Here is a 6,621-nt window from a genome sequence, read left to right on the forward strand (position 1 = left end):
CGCTCTGCCGGCCGCCCCTCGCGGCTGCCGGAGTGGGCGGGCGGCGCGGGGGGGCCAGGGAGGCGGGAGGGGCGCGGCGGGGCGGGGCCTCCACCCTCTTCTTTCCACTGGCACCGCCAAGGTCCGCGCCCAGCCCGGCCTCGACAGCCGCCTCCCTCCGGGGACCCACTCAAACAACCCCCAGCCCACGCACATCCCGGGCAGCTCGGTCCCCACTCACCCTCACGCGCCCTGTGCCTGCGTCTGGAGCCCCCTGCTCTCGGGGATGACCCATCTATGGGGACACAGACCCAGACCCTGTCGCCGAGAAGGGGGCCATGGTGTGCTCAGGGCAGGGAAGGGGCAGCACAGGGGTGATGGCCCATAATTGAGCAGTCCGCGAAGGCTTCCTGCCAGTGGTGACCTAGCTGAGAGGGACTGGGCTGGGGGTGGGGTGGGGTAGGGGGGAGACTTAGGGGGAAGCGGGAGGAGGGACGGTGGTGACCCGCACATTCTGGGTTTAGGGAGGTGAGCCTGTGTGCTCACAGGGGCGGGCAGCGGGATCTTGTAGGCCGTGCAGAAGCTGGTTAGACTTCACTTCAGGGAAATGGGGAGCCACCGAAGACTCTGGAGCAGTGCAGTGATGTGGTCAGAGTTGGGCTTTAGAAAGAGCCCTCTCTCCTTCACTTTGCTGTACAGTAGAAAGTAACACAACATTGTAAAACAACTATACGCCAATTAAAAAATAAATAAAAAGAGCCCCCTGACTTCCACATGGAGGAAGACAGAGGCAGGGACACCGGAGGAGGCTGCTGGAATAATCCTGGCTGGTCCAATGAGGCGGACAATGGGTGCTGGAAGGAAAGGTCAAATGTGAGAGTAAAGAAGGTGGGATGGGCAGGATTTGGCTGTGGGGGTGAAGGACCTAGAAAGAGGGAAGTGTCGAGGACAGGGCCCAAGTTTCTGATTGGGCAGTGGGGAGGTGGTGGTCCAGAAGGAGGATGGTCAGATGCACTGAGTTGCACACTGCTGTGGGCTTCCACGTATCCAGCAGGCAAGTGAGAGTTCCGAGCTAGAGATTAGGGGCCCGTGGTGTACAGATGGTGACTGATGCCATGGGAGGGATGCTCAGGGAAGGGGTGCCCAGGCCACAACCGAGGACCGTTAACATTCACATGACCCGTAGAGGAAGAGAGGTCAGCAAAGGAGACCTAGAAGGTGGGGCTGGGAGGTGGGGGGAAACCAAGAGAGCAGTAACTCAGAAAAGAAAGACAGGGTGTTTCTAGAAGGCCAGGGAGGCCCCCAGGGTCAAGATGTCTCAGTCCTTTGGGACTGGCAATTAGGGGCTGGTGGTTGGGGTGCAGGGCAGGGGCAGGGGCAGGGGGCAGGGGGCAGAGGCCAAAGGAACAGCCACAGGGGAGAAAGTGGAGGCAGCAAGTGCAGTAGGGGAGTTTGGAAGGGGTTTGGGGTGAGGGTGTGTGTGTGTGTGTGTGTGTGTGTGTGTGTGTGTGTCAGGTCTAAGTGGGAAAGACCCTCCACAGGCCCAGAAAAGGAGCAGGGAGGGCCCACGGCTGTCTGTCTCTGGGTCTGGGCCCACTTCCATGGCCCCTCACCCTCCTACCACCTGCCCTCCGAAGGCCTCCCACTTTGCTGTCCCCCCGCCAAGGTACACACCAGCCCTGCCACTCCTCGATGGGGCCTCCCATCCTCGCCCACCTCCGGAGTCTGGGCCCACTCCCACCCTAGCCCTCAGATCGGGGGGACTGCAACGGGTCTTTGGGTCTGGCCTCCTGGCCTGAGCCGCTCAGAGGGACAGCAGGGGAGCCAGGCTGGGGCACTGTCCGAGGAAGGGGAGGGGGCCTGGTTGGTGGGGTACCTAAGAGGACACTGGCTGGGGTGGAGAGCTGTGGTCCTCCCCCAGAGCTGGTGTGAAAACCAGGCCCTTGATGGGGATCAGATGGGGGTGAGCGTTCAGGGAGAGGGTGGGAGCAAAGCAGCAGGGACTCTGGAGTTAGGCTGCCTGGGTTCAAGTCCAAGAGCCACCACTCACCAGCTGCGTGTCTTGAGCAATTACCTAACCTCTGGAGCCTCGGTTTGCTCATCTGAAAAGCGCTCATAGGCCTGTTGTGAGGATTAAATCCATTAATCCACGTCGAGCTCTTAGCTCTGAGTGTGAGCTGTTCTTGGGGGGGAGCTCAGTGAAGGGGGCGCTGGTGAAGCAAGCAGGCAAGTGAGGGGGTGCACTGTGCCCAGGAAGGGGCTCCCATGGGCTCCGCGCACACAGTTGCTGCAACACGTACTCAGTCCCCGACGTGATTCCACCCCTGATTCTCCTGACTCACCCTTTAAACTTTCCTGAGGCCCCCCTGCCTGGTTCTATGTGGCACACACGTCCCCAGCCCCTCTCTTCTCCCCCTGCTGAATGCCCTGCAGGGAGGGAGGGCTCCAGCTCCTCCTTTCAACCGGCCCTAGGAGGCCAAGTCTGGCCCTGTCCTGTTGTCCTGTGGCCCCTGGTGTTCACTGGACCCCCAAGGTGAGCCTCAGCTACCCATCCCCCAACAGAGGCTGAAACAGTCTTGCCACAACCCTGCCACAGCTGCCTCCTCTTCTACCAGCTCTTTGCACAGCAAACCTCAAGACAGGAAATGAGTGTCTGGGTGCCAGAGGTTGCAGGCTTTCCAGCCAAAGCTCACCTTTAGGCTAAGCCAGGCCAGACTCCCAGCCCGGTTCCCCATCCCACCTGCCAGGGCTTCCATCCTTGGTCTGTCTCTGGTAGTGCCTAGATATCAGTGGGTCGGCCCTGTCTGTGGTTGCCTGCTGTGTGGCCTTGGACAAGTTGCTGCCCCTCTCTGGGCTTTATTTTCCTCAGCCACAAGAATCAGAAGCTGGCCGGAGAGGATTCAAGGCCTGAGCAGGGGTATGAAATGGGGTGGCTGGTTAAACTGAACCAGACGAGGCATGTAAGCTGCTTAGCACAGCCCCTGGCAGAGGCGATGCTGGCACCTGCCTGGTGGTTCAGAGCACAGGCTGAGGAGTCAAGTCGACCCGGGTTTGGATCGCAGTTCTGCCTCTCTGTGACTGTGGGCAAGTGACCTCATTTCTCCAGACCTCAAATTCTTCCTCTTTAAAAGGGAGATAATGATAGTCCCTAATGGCAACAGCTAACCCTTGCAGGGCTCTTACTCCACGCCAGGCACTATTGTGAGCACTTCTCATGGATTAGTTCATTTAATCCTCACACCAACCCTTTGAGATTGGTATGAGAATTGTCCCCACTTTGTAGATGGGAAAACTGAGGCACAGATGGGTTAACTGACTCACCCACGGTCACACAGCTAGGAAGTGGATGAGCTGGGAATCGACTCCAAGCAGGCTGGCTCCCCAGTCTTCCCCTTTCCCACCATGCTATAGAGCCTCTTAGAAACAGTGACTATAAAGGGTTTAATACAAGCCTGGCACATAGTAAGGACTCAGTAAATGTTAGCAATTGTTATTACTGTTACCATGATTCTCCCATTCCTTCTAAATTTCTCTCTTGATCTGTCAATGAGAAAACTCTGGGCTCCAACCACCCTAGGCTGGAGACTGGGGAGGTCCTGGCTGGAACCTTCCTCTTGCCACCTCTTCCATCTGTCTGGCAAGCTGATGGGAGAGAGGGATGTTTGCACAGATGTGTGCCTAGGGTGTGCAAATAGTCTGGGGAGGGGGCGTGGTGTTGGTGAACTGCTGCTCCACCAGGGCCTTGATGATTCTGCACACCCCCATGCCCACCCCTGACTTTCCATATCTGCTTGGGGACTATAGACTCTTGGTTCTATAATTCCTGGAAAGTCCTTCCCTCCGTCTAGCCCTCCTTCTTTCTTTTCAGTTGCCACAGGCCTCTCTTACAGAACTAGGGACATGAAGACTCCTCCCGCAGGCCCCACCGTTCTCCTCACTTCTACCCCAGAGGATCTCTCAGCCCCATCCTCAAAAATCCCAGTAATGCTGTGGAAATTAAAGTTACCTTAAATATTCTAATCTTATAACAATTTTGCTTCAATCAATGTCTAAGTGTGACCACATGTTCCCAGACCACCCAGTGGCCTGCTTGGTGGTTTGTGGGGTGGGGTGGGGGGTGAGTTCCTAGAGGGATGGAGGGCAGAGGACTGCTTTCAGGCCTGGCCTGGCTCAGGAGGGGCTTCTTGGAGGAGAGGTCTGCAGGTCACTGAGTCCCTCCCTGGCCTGCTCACACTGAGCAATCCTTCCCCTTCTTCACCTTCCCTCAGACAGCCTGGGAAGCACGGCAGGCCTGGGTGGAGCCTCCTTATACTCCCTCCCGAACAGCTGGGCTGGGGGAGGGCTGGGGGCTGGTGATGCTCAAAGGCAAGGGGAGGCCGGGGCTGGCTTCATGGGCCTGTAGCTCGGAAGGGCTTCGTTTTATGCTCTCGTGGGTCAGCTTGAAATTCATAATAATTTTCGAATCAGGGGCTCTGCATTTTCATTTTGCACTGAGCCCGATAAAATATGTAGCTGGGGGAATTCCCTGGTGGCGCAGTGAATAAGACTCCATGCTCCCAATGCAGGGGGCCTAGGTTCGATCCCTGGTCAGGGAACTAGATCCCACGTGCATGCCGCAACTAAGAGTTCGTATGCCGCAACTAAGGAGCCCTGGAGCCACAACTAAGGAGCCCGCCTTTCGCAACTAAGATCTGGTGCAACCAAATAAATAAATAAATACCATTAAAAAAAATATATGTAGCTGGTCCCAGTGGAAGCCCACACTGCTCACTCAACCCTCTCTCTATGGGCGCTCCTCACTCCATTCTTACACTCAGCCAATAGTGAATAAAAATTTATTGAGCACCTGCTTTATGCTGAAAGTAGTGCTAGACGCTTGGGGATATAGCAATGAACAATAGAGGCACGACCCTGATTTCGCAAAATTTCCATCTGCACACACTCAGACACTGACATATCCACGCACAGCAATTTTGCAAGACAATTCCCCTAATGTTCATCGTAATTGCCAGTTCATCGTAACTGCCAGTTAGGGAACACTCAGCCTATGACAGGAAATATACATGCTTCATTTTGTTTTATCCTCAAAACAGTCAGCAAAGTAGGCATTATTATCCCCATTTTCCAGATGAAAAAACTGAGGCTCAGAGTTCAAATTCTTTGTCCAGAGTCATGTAACTAATAAGTTATGTGCAGAGCTGGGACTTGCCCTTGACTCTTACTTTCAACCTCTCCTCTCCTCCCCACCACCACACATGGCTTCAGCTGCTTCCCCATAGATAGAAGCTCCCAGCATCTCCATGTCCCCAGCCCTCAGCTCAGGGCTACATTTCCATTAACTGAAAGAATTCACATACAGACACACTCCCCAAGGAATACAAGGAAACAGTCACTCACTGAAATACACACACATACATATGCAATACAGAATGTACTGGATAAGAGCTTGGTGTCCAATACTGGACTATTTTGGTTCAAGTCCTAAGTCTATTGATACTATGCATTAGCTGCGTATCTCAGTTTTCTTATCTGCAAAATAGGAACAGTGATAGGGTTGTTGTGAGTGCTAAACGAGAAATCCAGGTGAAGTGCTTAGACTCGCACTGGCAAATAGTCACTCTGCAATAAAGATTAGCTGTTGCTATGAATAACATTTGTCCGCACTCACTCACACATGCCGTCACGCTCATCACACCATCTTCCCAGCCCTCCTCTAGCCTGGCTCAGTCTTTGATGCCCTCATGGCTGACAGTCCAGGCCCCCAGAGCCCGGAGGGTGGGTGGGTGAGGGTGCTGCCCCTTACCAGCTCTGGGTCCACCAGAGAATGCTTCCTGCCTCTAGCCAAGCAGGTTAGGTGAGCCAGACTGAGTTAGGAGGGTGCTGCCCTGTGCCTCGGCTCCTTCCATTATTCGTACTACACCCAAGCCCTCAACTCTACTGCAGCGCCCTCCCCCCACCCCCTTCCCCACAGTAGAAACTTTCCTCTCCTGCCGCCAGAAGCGTAAATTGCCCCCAGGAATGCGCTGCATCCCACAGCTCCCCTGGCAGTGGCCAGCGGCCGTCCTGGGGTCAGGCCTGGCCCTACATCAAAGGCTGGGGATTGGTTAACAGCGAGGCTCCTCGCCTGCCGCCACCCTCCCCTCCCCTCCCACCGGCCCTCTGGCTTCCAGGGAACAGCACATGGTAGCACTTAAGCTCCGGGAGGGAGAACGGGAGGATGCTTTTCCTGCACCCACCACCCCCAGCCATTCACAATGAACTGCTTGTTAGGAGACTGTTTTAACTTTACTTAGCGCAATTTCTGCTCCCGGGCCTCTCTTGCCACCTCCTTCTCAGACCTGGATGCCCAGTACAGACGTAGGGGCAGCCAATCCACCAGAGAAAGGTGTAACCTGAATATGGAAATGTCACTGGTGCGAGTCCGGGGCAGGAACGGGACTCTCTTACATCAGGGGAACAGGGCTGGTGCTCTGGTCTCGACTCAGGAAGTAAGTGGGGGTTGGTTAGGTGAGGCCTCAGAGCTAGCTCGTCCAACTCAGGAGGCCAGCATGAGAGTTTGGGGTGTGAATGGAAGCCAGTGATTTCTTAGCCTACGTGTTCTTTCCCGCGCCCTGGGTTCAGTAGGCAGGCCCTTAGCCAGGC

This window comes from Delphinus delphis, chromosome 1 (assembly GCF_949987515.2).
Source record: "Delphinus delphis chromosome 1, mDelDel1.2, whole genome shotgun sequence".
Taxonomy (NCBI): Eukaryota; Metazoa; Chordata; class Mammalia; order Artiodactyla; family Delphinidae; genus Delphinus; species Delphinus delphis.